The sequence below is a fragment of the Coptis chinensis genome, chromosome 9, assembly GCF_015680905.1.
Source record: "Coptis chinensis isolate HL-2020 chromosome 9, ASM1568090v1, whole genome shotgun sequence".
Classification (NCBI taxonomy): domain Eukaryota; kingdom Viridiplantae; phylum Streptophyta; class Magnoliopsida; order Ranunculales; family Ranunculaceae; genus Coptis; species Coptis chinensis.
The window spans coordinates 58,584,351-58,608,673 of NC_141464.1; the positions used below are offsets into that span (position 1 = coordinate 58,584,351).

Here is a 24,323-nt window from a genome sequence, read left to right on the forward strand (position 1 = left end):
ATCTGAAGGAAAGAGACCAGGAGTAGAGCGATGTGGATCTAGTGATGGCCAAAATATCTCAGTTTTAGCCACATTAAGAACCAACCCATAAGAAGGTCCTTCTTCTGAATCATACCCAAAGCTGTCGCCACCTGTTCTGTATCCCCGATCAGAGTCCCATCATCTAGGTACCACGCCTGTAGCAATAACTGACAACTGGACTTGATCTGTAGAATAAGAGGATGCAACACCGGTAGAAAAATAGAAGGGGACCCGGAGGGTCGCCTTTGTCGGACCTGATAGTAGACCATATGTAGCCATCCCCCATGTATAACCTCGCAGGCTGACAATACAAGTACTCAACCCAATGGGCAATAGCTGGACATCGGATACAAACCTCTTTCAACATGATGGTCCGATCAACCATGTTAAAAGCATTCTGAAAATCTACCAGCAGCATAGAAAGAGAGCTATTGTCGTTATTAGCATACATTATACGGTTGACAGCGTGCAAAATTGCCTCTGCTCCACCAGAAACACCCACCCTATACTGGAAATCCTGTAAGTACCCAATCACATCTCTGGAAACTCCTCTCATTGCAATCTTAGAGACCAGACGACGCCAAACCATGCCCACAACTATAGGACGAATACTGTTATCCGGCTTAAGAAGTGGAGTAAGCGGAGCACTCGCTATGAATTCCGCTAACGGCTGTGGACATCATCCCTGTAACCAAAGATTTACCTAAGGGGTCAATGCATCTAGCAAATCAGACGATATAGCTGCTGCAGCACCACTCATAGCATCCAACAAATGCTGAGCTCGGAGACCATCACGGCCATAAGAAGTGCCTTTCGGAAACGACCTAATGCATGACAAAAGAGTATCTCTCTCTACAAATAAAGGAGGCTCAGCAGAAGGAACAGGTGGTTGTCGCACTGGGTGTTTCTCCTCTAATGCTTGGATAGTCTCCGCCGAGTTAGGGGCGACCCCTGATGATGACAACACTTTTACCGCTGCCGTAAAATGTCCATCAGTAACCTTCTATAAGCATCGACGCACATCTCGAAAGTAGAAACGGATCACCGGGTGGCTGGATTGAAGGAGGCTCTATTGCAGACTCTAAGAGGCGAAACAGTCCACCAGGCTCGTTCCATATCGTCAATGCATGGAGTATCTATTTCTGCTGAAGGTTTTTCCTAGTACCAGATCGACGTTCCTGACGATTTTGTGGTTGAAAAACCTGTAGAGTGCAACACGGGAGAAGGAGAAGACGAACCCATGACAAAACTGAACTAGGATCAGCCGTAATATCCCAGAGAGCAGACTTCAATGCACCATAGAAAACGCCAAACGACATGCACGTGGTATACTTTTCACAGTGTGAAAGGGTATACGGAATGCCCTATCAAGTAATGTCTCATCAACCCAGAGGCCTCAGGATAGCACTAGCGTCTCCTTGTGATGAGAGTGCAGATTGCATAGTCATAGGGATAGGTGATGGTTCTGGTATACCGACAATAAGGCATCCCAACTCTCCATTATCAGTCATTTCCGGTGGTTTTGTGATGCCTCCTGAATGACGACATGGTATGGTTAATGCATGCATGCTGAGACAGTGGCCATATATCCATTTGTTCACCATTTTCAAAAAGTTAAGAAAGGATAAATATAAACTTATGTCCTTCTTAATCTTATCCCTGGACTATCTATATCTCCCCCACCACCCTTTGTTTCTTAATGTGAGTTTCGATATCTGAAACCCGAAAGCCGCCACCACCATTGGCCCCATCTTTGCACTTGTCAAACTCACGAAAAGGACAATACACATGCTTTTTCTGAGAGAGCATGATAACGACACCCTATGCTCGAACAAACCCAAAAACAGACGACACCAATACGAAACCACAACAAACAAGAGCACTACCATAAATCAAACCCAACCAACAAACATAGCATCGAAGCAAACCCAACTCCAACAAAACCAACCAACAAACCTAGCATCGAAGCAAACCCAACGCCATCAAAACCAACAACCAACCAAACCTAGCTAATCAATTAAACAAACAACAATTTATTTTATTTTATTTTATTTTATTTTAAATTAAATTATTTTATTTTTAATTTTTTAAGGTGCTAGTGAGAATTATGGGGATGTTTTTCGTTTTTTTGGAAGCTGGGTGGGTGGTGGGTGTTTGGATGTTGATGGATTGGGTGGCTGTTTGAACTGGTGGTGTGGTGGAAATCGGTGGTTGCAAAGTCTGAGAAAGGTGTAATCCGGTGGGTGCAAGGTCTAAGAATGGTGGTTGCGCTGTTGCTGCGAGGTCAGGTTTTTGGTGTGGTGATGATGGTGGTGCGGTGCTTGGATGGTGATGGAAGGGGTGGGATTGGGTGGCGGTTTGAGCTGGTGGTGTGGTGGAAATCGGTGGTTGCAGAGTCTGAGAATGGTGGGAATCGGAGGGTGGAAGGTCTGAGAATGGTGGTGGCGTTGTTGCTGTGAGGTCGGGTTTTTGGTATGATGACAATGGTGGTGGCGGTGGGTGGTGAATGATGGGGATGTAGCACGAGTGGTGTTGCTCTGTTTATGTGTAGATCTGTTTTGCAAGACCAACGGTGGTGGTGGCGATGGGTGGTGGTGTATGTGCTGCAACGGTGGTGGCAAAGGGTGGTGGACGGTAGGCGGTGGTGCAGCACAAGTAGTGCTGCAAGGGTCGGGGAGAGAGAAGAGTTTTTTTTTTTTTTTTTTTTTTTTTTTTTTTTTTTGATAAGTAGATTTTATTAGAAAGGAAGTGAAAAGCACGGTTACAGAGAGTGAGTGAGAACATCACATGTTTTGTAACTAAAAGGAAGCAAACAGAGAAGACAAAGAAAATTGCATCCCTAAAATGTAATACCTCCGGAGTCGGCCATTATCACAAGAGGTCAATCCAATACCAAATTCCTGAATTGGTATTGTCGCCTTTCCTTGGAGTTGGACATCCAATACCACAACACACCTTTGATTTTCCCGACCGTTTGTGATACGAGCATTCTTTATTCCTGAAGATGTGGTGATTTCTTTTCTTCCATACTACCCAAATAACAACATATAGTAATAGGCTCCACATGATCGATCCGAAGATCTTCCCTCTCATTCTTGGCCAATTTACAAGAAATTCTTCGACTGAAACAGCTTGCGCTAGCAAAGGGAACTCCATAGCCATTGGCTAGATCAAGAGAGACCATACCTCCAAAACAAAGCGGCAATGCAAGAACACATGACTAATACTCTCCATAAACATATTACACATAGTACAAATGGGAGAGACAATTGTTCCTCTACGTAGTAGAGCATCTGCCGTCAAAGTACGCCCGAGCATGATACACCAAAAAAAACTAGAACTTCACTTTTAGGGGCATAACAATTTTCCATACAACTCTTGAAGGAAAATGAGTGGATATATGTTTAAAAGGACGATCATGTGCACGAATTCTATCATACAAGGAGCGAATAGAGAAGGTGTTGGTCTTGGTCCACCGCCATAAGCAACCCTCCTCTTGATCATTCAATAGGACTGTCTTGAGTAGCACAGTTAGATTAGCATATTGTTGAACCTCCCAGTCATTAGAACATCTTTCTCAGAAACAAATTCCATGCCAAATGGCCACCCTGCATATGCGTGAACTCGTGAACATATCCACTTTTATTGGTGGACGCTTGAAAGATAAGAGGGAATTGATCAGCTAGAGACGTTTCACCGAGCCATGCATCCCTCCAAAATAAGCATTTACATCCATTACTCACACTGAAAGTACGGCAGTACCTTAAATATGCCTCTCCAAAGACTACAACCATGAGATTGAGATGTTTCTTTAGGCCGCCAGCTGCTATGGTTGTCATTACCATATTTAGCGCAAATCACAGCCCGCCAAAGAGTCTTCTTCCACCATGTATATCCATAGCCATCTTCCAAGAAGAGCTGATTCATTACTACAAGTTTTCGTATCCCGAGACCGCCGTCTTCTTTTCGTGAACATACTTTCTCCTATTTTACTAGATGGTATTTGTTTCGACCCCCACCTACGTGGCAAACGTCCATTAGTAGGGGTCTCTATTTTATTCATTTAATCAACAGGGCTAAAGCCCAATTCGCAATATCATGGATCAATGTACAGGCCCATTAACTCATGTGTAAAAGGTTGAACCTTAGCCACATGGCTTGCCACTAATGTACGTTGATTTATGTCCAGATTCATTTCTTATCAAAGAGATAGTTATCAGTTGACAGTTATACTCTATCACAATTACTCAAGATACAAGATTATTTGAGCTACAAGGACTCTTTACTCTACCTATATAAATACCACATTATTTTTCATAAGGAACTACGTGGAAACTTGATCCCTAGAGAATAGATCTTGGGTACGTAGGCAGCCATTATTTGGTTCAGTTTCATCTCCCCCAACATCAAAATCCTCTGTTTCTTAGTGCGTTCGTCACCATTGCTCTCGTTGTGTTGAAGCAGTTTATTGCCGAAACATAATTGGCGCCGTCTGTGGGGAAAAAGAATTCATTATCACGTGAAACAATCAAGATGGTAAGCACGAGAAGTAGACCAAATAGTCAACATATTCCTCCTACTAACAAGAATCGCAACCCTCGAAATTCAAATCGGCCGATGCATGAACCGTTGAACAATCAAGTTGCTCCTAGTAGTAGGATCAATTCTCAACATCCGATCATAGTAAGATCCGCCACCGCCTCGCCTCTACAAAAGGTTATAAGTGCCACCACCCCTAACGCCTTGCAACAAGAAAATCGACAAGTCAAGAGTAGTCCTCCATGCGGTCCGCCCGTCTCGTCCATGTCGATCCTTCCGGTTGACATGGATATGGACGTGGACATTACTCTCACGCCAACTAGCGGAAAAGGTGATAGTAATGACCAATTCACCCCTAATACGGTTGGCCGGGGAGTTACGATGAGTCAAAAAATTTAAACAGAATTTGAGAAGAAAGTCGGCAAAGAGGCAAAGGCCGGTGGGCGATGTTGCAAATTCAACAACATCAAGGCGACCCGCGAAGGGGACGCAGCCATTCCATTGTATGGGACCGTCTTGACGATCCACTTTCGTCCTCGACAGCGTGCTATTTCTCAAGCACAATCAACCGATTACTGCGCTCTAGGAGTAATGACCCTATTACCCGTACTTATGGGGAGAATCGGATTGGCGGGGATAACTACTACCCCTAGACATGTCCGATCTCAAAGGGAAGATTTACCTCGAGAAGCAATTCGGGGAAGACCGCCATCCGAAATATGTCGACACGATGGGAAGGCGGGCATCTGCACAAGATCAACAAAACATGGAGAAGTGGTATAATTATTCCGACCACCCGCCAAGGGTGACTACCGCCTAGACAGGCTGGTTACGAGGGATAGACAAAGACAATCACCGGTCGGTGATGATCGATGCATACCGCCAAAGATCTCTAACTCCAATAAGAGATAATGGAAGGTATCCTTTCTCCACATGGGCACGACCGGCGCCCAGGTTGTTCGAGCCAATACTTTAACTCTAATGTAACAACAACCGAAAGAGTTGATTGCAAAAGAACTTAATGATGAGAGTCAAGGGATGTAAGAATGAAAAACTTTGATACCAATGATGGCGCATTTTGATAAGTTTTCGACATTCGACATTCAAGAAGCTTACCACCATCCCGACTTCAAACAACCCGATTTTGAACTTTATGATGAGTCGGAAGGAGATCCTTGCTTGCATGTTCTATCGTTCAAAAATAAGTTGGTGTTATGGGGTGGAGATGATCCGCTCATATGTAAGCTTTTTCCATCGACTCTAAAGGGACGAAGTTTAGCTCATAAGGCTATGACACAGGGCTATTGGTGGCCAGAGATGCAAAAGGATGCAAAACACCTATCTGAAAGGTGTGAGCCATGCCAAAAGCACGATAATATGAGTAAACTACCTGTTACTGAGTTGCATCCCATGCTTAGCCCATGGCCTTTTGCCAAATGGGGCTTAGACATTATTGGCCCTTTACCTAAAGCTCCGTGTAGTATAACGATTCCTTCTTGTGGCAACGATTATTTTTACCAAATGGGTAGAAGCAAAGCCTTTGGTCCAAATCCATGCTTCCAATGTCAAAATGTTTTTGTGGAGAAATATTGTTTGTCGTTTTGGCATCCTCGCGCGCACTTGTATCGGATAATGGTAAACAATTCGATGTTGAAGAAATTCGTCAGTTCTGTGCTAATTTGAAGATACGGCATAACTTCTCCGCACATTATCATCCGCAAGCCAATGGGCAGGCCGAACCCACCAATAAGGTGATTTTGGCCAACCTAAAGAGGCGTTTGACTGGCGCCAAAGGAAATTAGGTCAAGGAGTTACCAGCTGTCTTGTGGGCTTATAGGACAACGCCAAAATATTCAACCGCATTATCACCTTTTAACCTTGCATATGGTGTTTGAAGCGATCTTACCTACGTAACTGATTTCCAAAGACATCTCGTCAACAAGCGGTTGAAACAGTTCCAATGACACTACTTTGGCTCGATCAAAAGCTCTTATTGATGAGGTTCGATTCGAGGGACTACAACAGCTTATTAAGTATCAAGTCGACATGAAACGGAACTACGACAAGAAGATCCGCCCTAAGTCTTTTGCTCTCAAGACGGGTTCTTTGTAGAAACCCAAAGCTTATAGAATCAGGAAAGTTTGGGGAAAATTGGCAAGGACCTTACATCATAGATCGCCCAAAGATCTAAGGGGTCATATTTCCTCCCGTCTTTGTTTCGGAAGAATAATAGAGAAGCCATGGAATGCTTACCACCTTCGCAAAGTTTTACCGTTAGGAAATTTTTTTGCAATTTTACATTACTCCATCAATAACAAATCTATCCATCTATGTAGTTCGTTCTATGTTATCCATCAATAAAGGCATTCAACTTCCATTCTCTTAGTTTGGTTGTCATTTTACATTTCTCTATTCGATCGTACTTTTTACTTTAAACAATGTCATTCATTAACGTTCATTCTATGGAGTTCATTCATATTATGCCTTTTTCGGTCAAAGTAAATTAAGCGATTCATGCCTACTTGACGAAAATCCGAGTCAATAAGATGGTTATTCTTGCTCGGAACAATTATTGCAATACTCCCACAATACAATATCTGTGCTAATTCCACTACTAAGGCAATGACGTTGTGTTTTAGTTTGGTCCCAGTGCACGGGTGACGATTTTGAACCTGTGATAACTCCAACAGTTGTCAGGCCGTGCTTCACGTTCGGTACAAATATTTTAACACCTGAATAGCTAGGTTCATGAAGGGCGATCATGTCCCCTTTACCTTTCAATAACTTTCTCCAATGTTTCTATATTGGGAGGTTTTTCTCTCTACATGGGGGCGTCTCATTCTTTTACATTCATAAATCAACAACACTAAGTTTTATACAGGTATGTTATCTGACATCACAATGATATTCAATAGCCAATACATACTTTATTTTTATTTTCATAAAAAGAATTTTTAACTCTACGATATTACATACTCACAATCACATGATCATTGGTTTGGGAAAATCCAATGGTTTCTTCCCAACTTTTCGCATATACAACTCGTACAAATCTTTGTAATTCATCTTCTCACGTTCTAGTTCATCTCCCGTTTCTATTAAAGTCTCTGTCAGTTGTCTTACGGACGATTCACAGTGTGCCATTTGCACGTGGTCTTGGCCGAGCCGCTCGTTTAAATCTGTCATTCGCTTGTTATTTTTCTCAACCTCTTTTTGTGCACGTTTAAGTTCCTGATCTTTGGTCGCCACGACTGACTTCAATTCTATCACATCTTCTTTTAAGTGTTTGTGTTCCTCCATTATCTCACAGGCTTTCCCAAATTCTTCGTACGCCATCTCCTCTGCTTCTTCCATTCGCTCGGTTAAGTTTTTGTTTTCGTTTTCTAACTCTCTGATGGTTCCGCTTAACGCTTTGTTTGCCTCTTCCAATTTTTGGTTGAGTATCTTTACTTTCTCTATTTCTTCTAAGGCATTGACTTCATTCGAAACGATATTTTTCTTCGTGACTTTTTCATGAATTTCTTTGGCCCGTACTACCGCCGTTTTAACCTGCGGCAAAAAATATCTGATTTCATCATTTTTCAGACTTAAACACAAGTTTGCAATAACTGATAAAATAATACTATCATACCTGGTTTATACTATCGAAAATCATTGACATTGCTCTGTCGTATTCTCCGATGTTCTCTCAGATTCGGGTCACATTTTTGATATTTTTCGAGCCTTTCCATTGGCGTAATCCCGGCGATTCCTTCGCCGTCTTCGGACTTGAACATCTCTGCTTCAACTACCAATTTCATCGGATTAGTGTTGGACACTCATTTCTTTACCGGCCCTAACGCAATAGTAAAATCAACGGTCAACTTACCATTAACAGATTACGTGGTTTTCCTCCATGAGTAGTACCCCCCGACAAGATTCTTGCCGGTGGTTGTTGGATTCTTTGCTCATGCATTTTGTTTTGCCGTTTGTTTTCTTTCACCAACTTTGTGTTCTTCGGCTGCATTATCTTTTGTAAGTATCACTGTTTTCGTTCTTTTCCCGCCATTCTTTTCCTCAGTATATACCAAAACCGAGCGAGATATTACATTTCACCACACTTTTACATATCTATGCTTTCTACGGTACATACCTTTTCCTCTTGATGTTGCGTATGTATTATATTTTCGTCGGGGATGTTTCTTTGCATTGTAGTCTCGTCCCTCGAGGCATCATACATTGTAATGTTGGTTGTCTCTCTTGGTCTCCGTTCACCCGTTTTTCTTGTGGCGATTTTCTTTTGTACAATTCACTTTTTGCTTGGCAAACTCAGCACTAGTTTCATTTTGTGTTAACTCCGTTCCATCTTCTTTTTCACTATCGCTGCATTTGCCGAATATTGCATTTACGAGACTCTTACTCTTCTTCGCCATTTAAGCTATGTGTCTCCTTGGACCTATCGGGCCGTTGTTCGATACCCCCATAATGTCGGAAATCAACGATATCATCAAAGTAGCTCAGATCTATCAATCTTTCATCCGAGCATTCATGAAAGAAGAAACGAAGGTTGTTCTCTACTTCTTTGTCCAATTCAATATCTGGTAGTGTACTCGCGTTTTCTGTTAGACACAAAAATAACTCGTGTTAGTCAACAGTTTACTCATAGTACTATTTTCAATACTTATGTTTTGGCTTACCTCGAAATCTGTTCGGCACTTTAAACTCTGTCGGATTCCACTTCCCTCGCAAGCGGTACAGAAATCTATCCCATCCGGTGTATACTTTTGGGAACCCTTTAAAACTTCTGTTTGAATCTTTGAATTCAACTTCAAATTTTATGTATCCTTTCGTCAGTATGGCTTTCGGTCGTATCAACGCGAAGATTTCTTGAGCCCGAACCTTCGTTAAATTCATTTTGTAAGCGGTGCGCTCTTGTAAAGATTAACCGTAACGATATTGGCGGTTGTCGGTGCAATTTGCCACCACTCCAGTAATTGCGCTATTTCTTTGCTCAACGGGATTGCATTCTCGCAATTTAATTGTGTGTAAGCCATTACTACTTCATCTTCTTCGACTTTCGTTTCAAATTCGTACACTTCATCCATCTCAAATTTCTCGACTCCTAGTATTTTATGTATTTCCTTAAGCGACCATCGGCGCGGTTCCAAATAGTCGCTGTATCTGTCACCTTCTTTCCACCTCACCAAGTCTGCGATCGTCATCGAGTTTTCTTCTCGAGTGTTTTTTCGCCCGTATAGTACGGTAGTTTCTACCTAAAAAAAAAAAAAAACGGGTCAGAAAGCACCAAAACCGGGTTCACTAGCCGTATTAAAGGAGCGCAGGTATGGTGCCCCTCCTTTCCTGGCCGTGCACGGTATCATGTTTTCTTGAAACAAGATTTGAATGAGGCGCCATCGTCTGTATCGTCTGTTTCATGTTTCTTCAACATGCAACTTCAGACAAACAAGCCATAGCCTATCTCTAAATGCTTAATGGAAAGAGAGATATATAACAACGCATGCAAAAGTTATGGAGATTGGTTATATGACCAAAGACGTGGTCCACAATCATCTACAAACACAAACCACAAAAAGCTTTATCAAGGGGTTCTTGGTCTTCACGACCTGTTGGGGTATGCTCGCTGCCGGTTCCTTTGCGAAACTTGTGTATACATGTCCGGTGTTGTCTAGCATCTCTCAAATCTTGCTGTATCAGGCAAGCTGCACAAAGATTTTTTGAAGGCGCCAGTAACAGAGTGCGTTTTGTGCATAAGCCGTTTTTGCGTGATCTTTCCGATCAGTTTTACGGGTGCGATAGAAGATTGGATGTAGAAGATGAGAAGAATGTTTCCCTGAAACCAAAGGACCGTATACATAAGCAAAAACAGTACTAACCTTTTCTTCTACAAGCAGTTTTTGCTTCGTCGAAACTAATGGCCGGTTTGGATCGAGCCTCTCGGTTCTCTGTTTATATATTCTTTGAGCTGGTCCCGTATTTCAGTCCATGTGTAATTCTATTAGCTAACCCAAACCGATTTAAGGTGCAAGACTTGATGATAAGCATTATCCAATCCGGATAGCAACTATGAGTCCTAGTTTCGGTGGTATTTTCACGTGCACCTCTTCTCGTTATTTCGGACATATATCGAATTCCACTTATTTCGTTCCACTTATTTCGGACATATATCGAATTAAGCCGATTTATGTCCGTTCCGGCCGGATAATTAGCGGATTTTTCCTCGTTTAATTTTCAACGGTATAATCCAAATATCGCTATTCCGTTGGCACGCTTCATCGAATTGGATTTCGTTATCCGCCACACGCGTTGATCAGTTTTCGCCAATCAATTTCTTTTGCAATTTTATTTATGTGCATCTTTTATTCTATCTATGCGTTTTCGGCCGTTTTTTATTTAACTACGTCATTGCGTCCCGTATACGTTAATTTGAATTTTTTTTTCATTTCCGCTAATTCCCGAATTTTTTTTCCGATTGTCCATTTTCTTATCGTTTACGTTCACACGACACTTTGTTATACACTCCGCTTACTCTTCTTTGCCATGTGAACTTTGTTCACCTGACAAAGAGGGGGCGGTGTTTCGACCCCCACCTACGTGGCAAACGTCCATTAGTAGGGGTCTCTATTTTATTCATTTAATCAAGCGGGGCTAAAGCCCATTCGCAATATCATGGATCAATGTACGGGCCCATTAACTCATGTGTCTAAGGCTGAACCTTAGCCACATGGCTTGCCACCCATGTAATGCGTTGATTTATGTCCAGATTCATTTCTTATCAAAGAGATAGTTATCAGTTGATAGTTATACTCTATCACAATTACTCAAGATACAAGATTACTTGAGCTACAAGGACTCTTTACTCTACCTATATAAATACCACATTATTTTTCATAAGGAACTACGTGGAAACTTGATCCCTAGAGAATAGATCTTGGGTACGTAGGCAGCCATTATTTGGTTCAGTTTCATCTCCCCCAACATCAAAATCCTCTGTTTCTTAGTGCGTTCGTCACCATTGCTCTCGTTGTGTTGAAGCAGTTTATTGCCGAAACAGTATTTCCTTTGTTCCTCTGAAGATCCTCAAATAAAGTCACGTATCAATCATTCAATAATATCAGCTACACCTTTCGGAATAGAGAGTAAGGACATGACATAGATGGGCAAGTTTGAGAGAACACTGCTTGCTAAGATCAATCGCGCCCTGTTAGACATTAGTTTACATAGCCATCCACCGAGTCTCCTTTGAATTGAGTCAATGACTGGCTCCCAAACCTTCTTATTCCTATAAATGGAACTAAGAGGTATGCCTAGGTACCTGCAAGGGAGTTGTTCAACAACACAACCCATTGCTTGAGATAACTCCACCAAGTGGTCTACCTTCCCAATCACGAGAATAGAAGTCTTCGCCATATTTGTTTTCAGACCAGAAATTGCTTGGAAATTGAGCAATAATGCTTTGATACTAAGCATTTGTGAGACGGAAGCATCAAGCATGAAGAGAGTATCATCTGCGAACTGAAGAAGAACAACTTCAGGACCATTAACCACTGACTTAAACCTTCTAACATACCCCAAATCTCTTGCTTTAAAAACCAATCTGTTCAACACCTTCATTACAATATTAAAGAGAAACAGGGAAATAGGATCCCCTTGACGCAAACCTTTCTGGTTGCAAAAGTACCCAGCTGGAGGCCCTTCAACAAGCACTAAGAATGATTCAGAAGTGATCAAAGTCATGATCCCTATATCTTTCGTCGAAATCCATCCTCTTTAACAAATAATTCAAAAACTCCCAATTCACATGGTCATATGCTTTCGATATATCCACATTGCACAAAACTCCGTTCTCCTTATTCTTAAGACGAGTGCCAATGCACTCACTAGCAATCAAAGGACCATCTAAAATCTGTCGACCCCCAACAAAGGCACATTGTTGCAAAGAGATAATTGATGGTAACACCTCTCTGATTCTGGTGGTAAGGACTTTAGATATTATCTTGTAAATTCCGCCGACAAGACTAATCGGTCTAAAATCCGTTAAAGATGTAGCACTAGGTTTCTTGGGTGTGACAGTGATGAATGTACTATTGTTCCTTCTATCCATAGTCGTCTGATCTTGAAAATCCTACACAACGCCCATGAAATCAATTTTAAAGAAATGCCAACACCTTTTATACACACACATTTGAAGCCCATCTGGTCTCGGAGCTTTGTCTCCCCCTAATTCATTAATCGTTGTAATTACTTCATATTCAGAGATGTCTCTGTCCAAACATGTGGCCTGGTTAGCTGTTATACTACTAAACTCTAATCCATCCAATTCAAGTCGTGCCAAGGGATCCTTTGAGTAGAATTCTTCATAGTATTTAACGATGTGTTTCTTAATACAATTTTTGTCTCGAACCTCCACACCATCTACAAACAAAGTACTGATGTTATTGACTTTGCTCCTAGCATTAGCCGTTTTGTGAAAAAACTTGGTGTTATTCTCTCCCTCTTTGAAGTATTTAGTTCTTGATTTCTGGCACCAAGGTATTTCTTCTCTCTTCATAAGCTCCTATAGTTCACACTTCAAACTCGCCCGGTGAACTTCTTCGTCATTCGACAAAGGAGAGTTCTCCTCTTTATGATCTAGGTCATCAATCTCCTGTGTTTTGTTCTTGATAATCTTATCCACCCTGCCAAAACATTCCTTATTCCACACCTTTAACTTGTGTTTCAGCTCTTTCACCTTGTGCCACCATATATAACTCGGCAGCCCCTCAAAAGAAAATGAGTTCCACCATTCCTCCATTAGACGAATAAGGTTTCAGTCCTCAAACCACATTAGTTCAAACCTAAAAGGAATAGGCCCTCGGTTAGTTTGAGAACAGTCCAATAGAATCACTCTATGATCTGAGAGATACTTCGGTTGAGCTAATTCTTTGGCTTGAGGAAAAAGATCATCTCAGTCCGTTGAAACGAGGAAGCGATCGATGCGACTCTGACTCCTACTATCTGACTATGTATATAGTGCCCCATTTAACAGATAATCAAAGAGGCAATTCCTAGTCACAAACTCATCGTCTAACAGATATCAAAGATCTTTACATACTTCGAAGTTCTACTTTCTCCCGTCCTTTCGTATCTAAAACAGACAAAATTAAAATCTCCTCCTAAACACCATGGTTATACAGACCAAACCCTTACATCCTCAAGCTCTTCTAAAAAATGAGATCTCTGATTGTTTAAACTAGCCCTGTACACACTTGTCATTAGCCATGAGTAACCATTACTCTTCAACACACACACCACAGACAATGTATAAGCTCCTTGAAGTTCATCAAGCACCTCAATAATATTTACCTAAATTCTGACAATTGCACAATCTACTCGCCAACACGCTGACATTCACTGAGGCATGACGATTATAACAACCCTATTTTTTTTAATTAATCAAATAAATATATATAGCATGTATTTTATTTTGTTTATGAATATTATTTGGACATGGACCTATTATCTACAAAGTGGGCTAGTGGGCTTTAATAATAATAATCTCTACACTATATGATAGTCGGATCTTTAAGAGGAAAATTTCTCAACCGAACTGTGTATTTGTAATATCTATATTTTATGATTTTAGAACCACCTCCCTTAGTTATTCTAATCAGCTCCCTCCTTTTTAAACAATTTACCAAAAACTCTTTCACTTTATTGAAATTAGAATTAGTTTGATATTATTTAAAATAATTTAGAAAATCTCATTCACGTCACTCAAATTATATTCAACCCCTCCTAATGTTTTTATATTATTTTTTAGATTATAACTATAATTCAAAAAATCATACTATCAGAGAGATGTTAGAGCGATAGGTTTAAAGATTTGAAAAAATACCGATGCATAGCACGGTTTGCATACTCATAATAATAATAATAATAATAAGATAAAAGAAGAAAGAGAAAAACGTGAGAAAAAGACGAGAGTTGGTTACAACCGAACCCTCCCTTTTTGTTTGTTTTTTTTTTGGGGATTTAAGGAAAAAAAAAATAGACTACTCTCAAGATGGGGATTACAGGATATGGTGTCCTGATCTCAAGGGGGCTTCTCATGTCAATCTGCATATGAAATCGCTAGGAAACATAGACACACCATTAGTTGGTATAAAAACATATGGAATTCTTTCATTCAATTCTTCCAAAACTAGATGCTACTACATGGAAGATTTTTACGGGATGTACCGCTACCGACGAGGTGATTCAAAAGAAAGGCATTGGTATTGAACCGTCGACGGCTACGCCAAATATGTTCAGCTGGTTTCCAATATTTTCCCCTTGAGGACACCTATTTGTGTACAGCCTGGATCTCCTCTAGAAGTTCACTTTTGGCGCTGTTGTGGTTCTACCAAGGTAACATTTTATTTAAATTTTTTTTAGTACAATAGTATTTGAATGTTATCAATCTTCAAACATTTAATATTACTTCCTTACACTTTGAGAAACCAAAAAAAATGCTTAATTCTCGGAGTTCATTATAAGCTCTGAACAAAGGATTTCTATATTTGGTATTTATTTCCATAGGGAGTCCTCAGTGCTCATGCACACAAGGTCATTATGAAACTCGTCTTTTGTAGACCCTTTTTGCACCTGTTCCTATGTCCGCATGAAGTGATGTTTTTGGTGATAATTATCTCTTCATCAGGGAGTTCATCTCTCACAAAAATCTGCCCATTTTGATAGTTCTAGCCACCTAAAATGTGGTGTAGTTTCTGATTAATGCAAGGACCGAATGAATTGAATTAAAATGTTAGAACAAGTCGATTTTCTCATAATAGGATGACCTGCAACCTTTCCTGACAAGGTTCAAAATGGAGGACTTCTTTTCCAGAATCAACCATATTGGTGTTTTTGAAGTGTCATGTTGCTGTCTATAAGCATTAGAGAGTCTTTTATCTGACGCAGTGAGCCTCACTTAATTTGAATGAGTGACGGAAAAGATATGACCTCTACAATTCTATGCGTCAGAAATTCTATTTGTCAGAAAACAGTTTTCTGCATAGGGTTTGATCACAGATTGCATAAATCTAGGGGGAGAGTGAGTTTTTGTAAAACATGAAAATGTGAGTTTTATGAGTCTTCTTTCTAACTCATTTGGTCTTTCCGAGTTCTGTGGAGACAGCTATGAGGTCTGGAAGTTTGGTTGACAGAAAATAGTGCGGCAGAATTCAGTTTTTGCGCAATGTGTTCTAGTCCGGTTTTCATATAGTTAGAGTTAGAGTTAGTATTTTTGTAAAACAGGAAAGAGTAAGTTCTGAAAATCTTCTTTTCAACGCAAAAAGCCTTATACCATTTGGACATTTGTGGAAAGAGTTGTGGTATCTGGAAAATAACGCGTTAGAATTCTAGTTTATTGAAAATTAGGATTTTTACCCCTTTCAACATAAATTTTCTTTTAGATGGGCTAAGATTGGGACTTTGAGTTCTACATGAAAAACTAAGTCTACATACCCTAGTTTCTAAATAATTAAGTTGCGTGTGTTTTGGATGAATGTAGGAAAAACTATAGTATTGACAAGTTGGCTAGAAAACCTATCGTGGTATCATTTTATGTGAATGAACCTGTTTTGAGAAATATATCTAGTAATGAACTAAGAGTCTCTTAAACTTTTCTTGGGTATTTTATATAGTGTTTGTAGCCTATTTTTATACTGTGGTTTTATTTGGAACCGACATGGTTCATAAGATCGTTTTTGGTTAATCGAAAGTAGAGAAATATCCATTTTGATTGTGGGAGTATTTGAAACTTATTGTATCTGATTTTATATAGTATAAATTGTTGTTTTCTTTAAATGCACATACAAGGATATTGATAAATTGGTTAAGAGCTACGTAAGGCTTGATTCTAATCTGGAAAGATTGGATACGTAGGCAACCTTATGTAAAGGTGCATCCACCATATTATGTATTAGTTTTAGTGATAACTATATGTATACAATGTTAGTATTAAATTATGTACGTGATAGTAGTTCTTTAAGAAGGTATTCATTGAATGTGCCATAAATGACCTATTGGTGTTATGATGGGTATTCCTTGAATGTGGCAGGAATGACCCAAAATATTCATTGAATGTGACATGAATGACCTATTGTGTTATTAATTATCACTACACCATAATAGGATATTTGCAACACGCACCTTTTTTGCTTTGCAACGCTTATTTACCGTTAGTAAATTGCCAACGCTAAATAAGCGTTGGCAATGTTGTAAAGCGTTGGTTTATTTGAGTGAATTTTCGGAATTAATTGCTAACGCTTAAAAAGCGTTGGAGAAGTGTTACAAATCCAAAAAACCAAAACAACTTCGAAATTTCAAAAATAGAGAAACAAAAAAGAAATCGTCGTCGGTATGTCAAAATAGAAAACCTCTCTTTCTCTCTCACAGCCGCTGGGTTATGTTAGGGTTTTCTTATCTTTATGTCCTTTTCAACAAAGAGAAACCTTCATTTCTACAGTTCCATTAGACCATTATTGAAAGAAAACACACTTGTGTACCGGAACCACCATATAGATTATAGAGCATTCGATGAAATGGAGAAAGAGAGCGGGGTTTAGAAGCCACAATATGCAATTTTACCACCCTTTTTAGTTCTATTTTATAATTTCTAAACCTAGGGTTAGGGGTTTAGTATATGAGAAATGGGGTTTCTTGGTTTTACTCTATGTTGGCCATTCAATAAACTATTTCAGGTGGTTAATTTTGGAGGAAGTCGTGGTATGATTATTCTCATCGGTATGGATTGAAAGAGATGAAAGTTATTTGCACCTTATCCTTGCTTTACTTGCACTTTCAGATCACGAAAAATAGTGGATTTGTTCAAATTTGCTCAAGCTCCGTCCTTTCTTCCTAACTTTTCAGGTTCTCAAGGTAAGACCTTTTCGGTTAGTTTATTTGTTCATTTTATTGTTCAAGCTCTCACTCACTTGTCTTTGAGGCCATTTGCCGCTTCACTCCCTCTCTCAAATTCTCTCGATTTCTCTCCTAAATAGTAATGAGAAAAAATCTAACTTGGTCGGTAGTGCCCATCTTCCTATTATGTTTTTTAGGGTAAAAAAAGTTTTGAGTTGAAGAGGGGTTAGGGCTGAATTCATCTATGATCTTTGTTGCTTTGATTGCACTTTTGGGGGTTTGATTTCTACTTCTAGAATTTCAAATTTGAGAAATGTGCCAAGAATCTTGTTGGTTATTATGGCGATGGATCACGAAGAAAGCTATGGTTCTTTGAGATTTTGGCATCAGATCAAAACGGGGCCAGGTATGACTTTATTTTTTGATAAATCGTCGTCGACCCTTGTCCCTCTTTCTGTCCTTCAACCCCTCCTCCTCTTTCTGAAAAGCACAAAGTCGAATACGAGGTTCATCGTCTAGTTGTTAATCGCGATCCCAAGTTCACAAACTTTGTCGAGGTTTCTTTCTATCGACTTATTACTTTCAATTTTTATTATTGTTTATTATTTATTAATTCATGTCATGACCTTGCTAGTTTCGCACACACAAGGTTATCTACCGGAGATATGCTGGACTCTTCTTCTCCATGTGTGTTGACATTACTGATAATGAGCAACTACGTAATCAAAGCGCGAAATCTAACTGAAAAAACAGCCCGTATCTCTTTTTCCTCTTCTGTTTCGGTCAATGGCAGAAAAAGAAGAAGAAGAAGAAGACGACGAAATTTTCGGAGATTTCGTTCAAAATTCCAAACGAAATACTGAGGGAGAGGATTGGGGTGATTTCATGGACACTTTTTCACAACCTCAAAAAACTCTCTTCAATTCAAGAACACATGGGAGAAACCTAAAGGAGCTTTACCCTTATCATTATTTGGTGATATAGAAGAAGAATTACAATCTGACTTGGTCATTAATAGTGTTTCTATTGTAAAGAATGGATCTTGGCTTGGTTTTAATGAAGAGATCAAGGTTGAAAATATTGATGAAGATGATGATTGGGAATTTAAAGATGCTGTATCTGAAACTCTAGATTTTGAAATAAAGGTCGAGAATTTTGTTATATTTTACTGTGAAATAATAAATTACTTGACTGTTATTTATAATTTATTCCCTTTGCAGAAAGTGGACAACATTTTTGATTCTTGGGTCATCCGAAACACCACCACCATCTCGCAGTGATGACTACAAACGGTGTGTAGTTGGTGAGTCATTGACCTTTTGCTTTGGACCCAGTAGTTGTTCTTGCTTGCATTGTTAGTGTAGTTGTTAGAGTAGTGTTATAAAATGTTGTTGTTGTTGTTACATTGAATCTTATATTTTGAAGGTTGATGGGACAATGTAGGAAAGTTTTGAAGGATCTCTATTTGGATTTAGCAACAATGAACGACTTGATGGGGATTGGTTTTTCCATCGGATGGGAATTCTCAAAATCCCAGAGAAGTTGAGAATGGATTTCATTTCGAATCTGGTGTGAGTAATCGCCAAGGACTCGAGGTTCACATAGTCGACCTCAGATTGCTACTGAAAATGGTCGTAATACGAGCTTGGTTATTGAGGATTATGATTCTGATGGGAGTTTTTATGACTTTAAGGATGCATTTCCAACTACTGAAGCTTTAGATCGTTCAATTTGAGTTAGATTTATTTGTCGAGATTTTGGATCATTTCTTCAGCAACTACTTCTGTGAGCTAGATTTGGTCTTTAACTTCCACAAGGTACCTTTTCTTTCACTTACTCTTTTGTCTCATCATGGTTTATCACTTCCTCAGTTCCTCACATCCTTTAAATTTCACTATTGTTTTGCATTTAGCCAACTACATGTGATGATACCATTTTAAGTTCATCCATTTCATTATTTTGATAGATTCAGAGATCTATGGTGCAATTTCAGATTTCAAGAATGCACTTTGTTGAAACAAAGTGATAAATATCAAACCCTTGATTTTCTATATATTTTACCGACATATAGGTTATATGGTATGGTATTTTGATATCAAGGAAAATGCAAAATAGTTTGTAAAGATTAGTGGACATATATATTAGAAAAATCAATATTGAACATCTGATATTCTCGTTAAGTCGGGATATTCTCGTTATCTTTCAACATTCTTGTATATCAATATATATGTCTTCCTCGAAGCCATCATCTCTAATAATATCACCCCTTTCTTTTTTCAAAAACCAGTCATGCTTGCATTCGAAAATCTCTTGCGAAAACTGTGTTTGTAGATGGGACGATAGGCTAAGGGTTTATGAGAGAACTTGTAGATAGGGTGAAATCTGAGGAGTAACTTTCAGCCCCTGTCAAGTTTCTTTCCGAGTCCCAAATGAATTTACTTGTTTACCCCCGCGACTCCAAACAGGTAACTCTAAACATCTAAAGCCAATGTGTGGTTGTTTCCTATACTGAAGCAATATACTGTTGGTGCTAGTTTAAGCTTCTTTCCTTTCCATAGTGTTTCCATCATAACAAACACACCCTAAGACAGCTTCTAAACATAGACTCAAAAAAAGCACCACAAACAACGTTACTCTCATGGCAATTTCTACTTCACTATCTCTCCTTCTCCCTCCTTCTCATAAACACTTGCATATAAATAACAACTCGATTTTTCATAACAACTCACACTTTCCACTCATCTCAATCAAACCACCTCAGAACTTTAGCTCAAAACTCTCTCTAACCACACCATTTAATAAACCATTTACTGTTTATAGTAGAAGGAATACATTTCATAGTAAAAGAGTTGAATGTTTATCATCATCGAAGAATCGGGGAGGAGTTAGTAGTGAGAGTATTAAAGGGACCCGATCATTGTTGGTTCGCAATTACCGTTGTTTTTATTTGTCGTGAATTGAGTTTTATATAAACTTGCTCTTGTTCCTATGAAGGAGTACCCTTTCTTTCTTGCTCAATTCACCACATTCGGGTAATCTGTTTTACGTAATTGTTTTTATTGTAGTGTAAAATTGTTTGTGCACCAATGTATATTTGTGCTCATGAGATTTGTTTGAGTTTTAGGACTTGGGTATTTTTCTTTGGTTGTGAAAATTAAGTTTGAGTGTATTTGGTTTCATAGACAGACTAGATTGTACAAAGTGTATTTGTATCAAGGTGGGAATTGGAATGTTGGTTAAGATAAATGTTGCACTTGCCCTTTCACTAATGTCTTACTTCTTATATGTAGGTATGTTGGTATATACTTTTCCATCTTGTTCGCAAGATATTGTCTTTGGACTTCGTGGCGAAGGAAATGCTATCCCTTCCCAAATCTTCTTTTGTGCTAATTGGTATTCTAGAAGCCCTTGGACTTCTTCTTTGGGATGTCTGCTGGAGGTATATCTGAAACTTAGATCGTAGTTAGTATTACACTTAGCGAAGGCGATTCACGATTAAGTAGAGATCATTATTCAAATTCAATGCTCGGGATCTAACTGAAATGTATATTCCATTTTGTTCCTAGGGTTTATTGATACAAGTGAAACTTTGCTTTTATATAAGTCGGATATCGAGCACCATAAGCAAAGGCTGTGTTGTTCTCCTTTGTTGAGCTTTTTAAAGGGTGGAAAGGTACAATTAGTTGGTGCATTATTAATTTTTGTGTACTAATGAGTTTTGCATACCCCTTTTCAGCAATGCTTCCGGGACCAGCTATACCAATATTAAGTCAGGTGATGTTGATTTGTAAAGTTCAATTCACTTTCTTCCAATTTGCAAAGAAGACTTAGATAGTAACATACTCATGACCGTCAAAGAGTACCTGAGCTCCATCTTCATTTTATGTTTTTAGCTCTTAAAAACTGGCATAATTGTCCATACTCTTACCTGATTATGAAAATGATAATCCCTCATTCTTTTATTTTGTTACCTCATTCTTTTGGCTTATCAGTCTCTCTCATATTGGGATTGCAGACATGTGTGATGTGTCGACCATTGTAATAAGTAGTTTATGAAGTTGTTATCAGGAAAGAAGGTTATTTGTACAATTTTATGAAAGGACACGTTGCAAACAAGTACGTGTCTTGGCGAATATTAGAGAGCTTTCAAATGTAGGAATCGTTTATCATGCATGTCTACTTTCCCATGCAGTTTAGTAGGTATATTGATGACTTCCTTGTTTATTGTGAGTGTAGTGGATCAGACGAGGGTCAACTGCTATCTAACATCGACATCATATGGCCTAGACTAATGATAGCTTCATCTGCATTTCAAGCAGGTGCATCCATTATTAAGGTTGCCATTACTAACACACTCTCTCGGCATCTATACAATAATTGTTTTAGAAAAACTGTGATCCATTTCTTTTTTCTCCATCAGGAATTTGTCTTCATTGATGCAGCTAAGCGCCTCAAGGTATTTATTCTTTTTTCACTTCCCTCTTTCTTTTGTTAATTATGCCTATTGGCACCATGTTAATCTTAAAAGTGAACGGGTCTTTCCGGTTGGTTTTGTTAGTAGTGAAGTGTTTCTTTTGATGTTATCTTCGTTAGACTTCCTTGTTAATCCTGTATTAATATATTGCAGGGAAACCTCTTGACATATTTGTTGTTAATTCTTTTCGGATCGGCTTCCGGTGATCCTTGAAACTCTTTACGCTTATTGCATATTTTTTTTGCCCCCGTTTCACGCCCGGAAATCGATTTGTAGGCGATATTCGATATTGATTGTTGCCCTAATTGTTTTTTCCTCTCATAAGCTGACAAGCCGAGGCCTCTAATTGCTTTCATGATGTTCAAATTACTGAGTCACCCAGGAGTTTGGACTAGTTTAGTAAGAACCCCTTAGTGTTGATGCTATGCTCTTTTCTCATAAGCTGACTAGCTGAGTCGTTTAATACCAAAATATGTTTGCCAACTTTGTATGGGAACCTACTGTTGTTAAGGTATTCAATGTTCTTTCCCATGTTGCTTTGTTCAGTTTCTTTTTACCTACATTGGTCGTGATTGCAAATGTCTCAGATAAATGCTATAAATGTGACAACAGAGGCAAAACTTGCCTAATTCTAAGTGTGGACGAGACCGTGAAGAACCCAAAGGTAAGGTTTTCTCCAAACTAGTTGTATGGCGTTTGTAGTGTTATCTATCAAACATGTTACACTCGGCCAAAAGTTCGGTGTCTTCATATCCCAAGAGTTAGGTTGTTCAAATACATTCATTTTTCTTTTTTCATTCCATTTGTGCCATCCTTGGTAGTCACAAAGGTGTTTTTAATTTTCTTTGCATTGTTATTTTCTAATGGCTATTCATTGTATTGATAATCCGGTCGGAGAGTGCACAAGGAGATGCTATCTTGCTAGAAGCGATGGGTTGAGGGCGCATGGGCGGGAGGTTTCGTGGCCGTGGAAGGGGAATCTGAAGAAGCGTTGAGCTTTTGGGTTTGAAGATGCCAAGGACTTCCTAGAGTGAAAGGAAGATTTTGAAAGAAAGGGTGGTTTGTTTCGTGGGAAGTTTGCTTTCTGTCCTAAATTTTGTTTGCTTCAGTTTGGAGTGAGTTTGTAGCTATATATATATTTGTCTAAACCATTCTTGTATTCATTGGATTCTTGTATTCATTGGTTATTGTAGGTTTAGCTGGTCTCGCTACAAAATATGAGAAATTATTTTTTTTTTATTAGCAACCCATCGGCCAGAAGAACGGTTTATAACCGTTACAAATGAATTTTAAATTATTTTTTTAAAATTAACTAACAACTTTGCAACGGTTACAAAACCGTTGGTAAAAATTTTAACAAATTACCAACGCTTTTAAAAGCGTTTGTGAAATTTCTGTTTGCAACGCTTTTAAGCGTTGAAATTTGTTTTTGCAACGCTTTTTAAGCGTTAGAAATTTTTTTTTGTAACGCTTTTTAAGCGTTGCAAATATTTCCAACACTTTACCGACGCCATATTTGCAACGCTTAAAAAGCGTTGCAAAAATTATTAGCAACGTTTTTTTGCCGTTGCAAATAGCCTGTTATGGTGTAGTGTATGGATATTCTTTGAATGTGGCGGGAATGACCCAAGGTATTCATTTAATGTGCCGTGAATGACCTGTTAGTGTTATGATGAGTATTCTTTGAATGTGGCGGGAATGACCCAAGATATTCATTGAATGTGCCATGAATGACCTATTAGTGTAATGATAAGTGGTAATTCCTAATATGCGGGACGAACCATATGATATCAATTAGACTTAAATGTCTTAAATGAGGTTTCAATTATGAATGGAAATTTGACTGGCTGAGATAAATCATTTTATTGTGATGTCTAACTCTGTTTTGCAGGAGGGTAGGATCTATTCATCTTTTATGCAGGGACGTAAATATCCTACCCTAAGACGACGTGTTGTCTTAAAGGTAAGGTGTATCAAACTCATATTTAATTAGGTTATTATATGTACATTTAATAAGTGGAAGGTAAGGGGTATTTGTATTGTGAGTTAATTTGGAAAATGGGAATGATGAGTACAGTTATATGAGTTTCTTGGAAATGTATATTGGGATTGAAATCTTACTTGGGAAGAAACTACATGCCGTTTTGAGAAAACGGAACTAACTTGTCTTCCAAGTTGAAATGATTGTAATATTTTTATTTGTGAATGAAGAGTTGTTACTTTTGTTTTCATTTGATTTCAGTTTTTTATATCGTGTTTGATAACCGGGTATTAGGTTTTCGTTTCACCCTGGGTTTTCAGAAGATGGAATAGGGTGAGGATAATTCCCTATTTTTTTTTTTTGGAAATTTGGGGTGTGACAACGATTGTCAATATCCAATTCATTCTGAACATAGAACGTTCTATC

General features: G+C 38.9%; 2 long non-coding RNA genes across 2 annotated transcripts; both read left to right on the forward strand.

The window, feature by feature from the left end:
* Positions 1–17,860: 17,860 nt before the first annotated feature.
* LOC147476978 (uncharacterized) lies at positions 17,861–18,703 on the forward strand. The gene is made up of 3 exons (XR_015208248.1): positions 17,861–17,999; positions 18,077–18,587; positions 18,663–18,703. It is a non-coding gene; the product is annotated as an uncharacterized LOC147476978 (long non-coding RNA).
* Positions 18,704–21,227: 2,524 nt separating this feature from the next.
* LOC147476979 (uncharacterized) lies at positions 21,228–21,899 on the forward strand. The gene is made up of 3 exons (XR_015209295.1): positions 21,228–21,594; positions 21,679–21,778; positions 21,863–21,899. It is a non-coding gene; the product is annotated as an uncharacterized LOC147476979 (long non-coding RNA).
* Positions 21,900–24,323: the final 2,424 nt, after the last annotated feature.